General features: G+C 43.9%; 1 pseudogene; it reads right to left on the reverse strand.

The window, feature by feature from the left end:
* Nucleotides 1-396: 396 nt before the first annotated feature.
* On the reverse strand, nucleotides 397-1,103 carry LOC122557477 (syncytin-1-like; annotated as a pseudogene).
* Nucleotides 1,104-1,371: the final 268 nt, after the last annotated feature.

Below are 1,371 nucleotides of genomic sequence, written 5' to 3' on the forward strand. Positions count from 1 at the left end.
ACGCCTCCCTTTTCCCATCCTATCATAAGCCGATTACCTCACTTGTTGGTTATTTTCTTATCTGGCCATCCTGCTGTCCTTGTCTGCATTCTTTGTTCCTTGTTTGTTCCAGCTTGGTCTTTTATCCAGTTTCTCTTATCATACCATAAGCTTTATTGTGAAATGCCCCTGCTGCTTCTTTTTGTGGTCAACTACAACACTTTAAAGTTATTTCCTAACTTAAAACTATTTTCTTTAAAAGACCCTCTATATTCATTAAAGTCTTAGCCTTAAGTATGCTGCATGCTACATGCTACAAGACTTCCGCGGCCGTTTGTATAATGTTCCCCTTACCTTCCTCCCACTACACCCCTCTCACCCATCTGCAAAAACAACATTTCTAATCTCCCACAATTCCCCCTTTTTCTTTTTCTCTAACCGTTGTTTTTGCACTTATTAAGTCTCCTTTAATTCATTTTCTTATGTTCTGCCCTCTTGCGCCTTTTGGCGATGAGGTTCACAATCTTACATTTTACATTTATGTTGTCTGTCCCTCAAACTCTAGAAGTATTCTTTGACTTTCTCTTTGTTGCATATCACCTGCTGATTGTAAAAGCATCTGATGATGTATTTGGGTTCCTTCCCCAAGGGATGTCATCAGTCAGCTCATTACCCATTTTAGGACATTGAACCCTACCACCAGACCCACTAATATCAATAATCCATAGATAGCTAGAATGACCAACCACCTTCCCCAACCAGTCAATCCCCAATTCCCCCATTCCCATCCTTTTATCGTTCCGGTACCGATTACCAGCCTCCCTTATCTTGGCGATTTTGTCTCGCACATGTTTGGAGATTTCAGTAATGTTAGAGGAGACCTCAGGTATGTACGTACAACATTCCTCTCCAATTAGTGCACAGGTACCACCCTTCTCTGCTAGCCTATAGTCCAGAGCCATCCTGTTCTGAAGGGTCGTTAGCCTAGTGGAAATCATTTCGGTCGTTATGGCTGCTACTTGGGATTGGGTTTCGGCCAACACATCAGCAGTTTTGTTGGCCAACTCTTCCAGGGAAGCTGCCAACTTCTGTATTTCTATTCCTGCTCGAGCGGTCCCATACATAGGTATCAAAGTCCAGAGGAGGTGATCTCCTTCGGTTACTTTCCGGGTTACTCGCCTTCCTTCCTGTTTATTCCGAGGTATCTTTGGGGCTCTCTTTAACAGCCTCAAGTGGGGAATTATATAGGCGAGGTAGCATCAGCCACTCCAGCCTTTCTGGTTTTGAGGTAGTGTCTGAACTGGATAGTCCCAGCACCCATTCCCGTTACATCTGCCACTCCAAATGTACTTCTCGCCGGAGATAAATGGATAGGCCTTTAAGCCACACACC

Source organism: Chiloscyllium plagiosum, unplaced genomic scaffold (genome assembly GCF_037043375.1).
Source record: "Chiloscyllium plagiosum isolate Xiang-an unplaced genomic scaffold, Cpla_swu_hap1 HiC_scaffold_11, whole genome shotgun sequence".
In the NCBI taxonomy this organism is placed as follows: Eukaryota; Metazoa; Chordata; class Chondrichthyes; order Orectolobiformes; family Hemiscylliidae; genus Chiloscyllium; species Chiloscyllium plagiosum.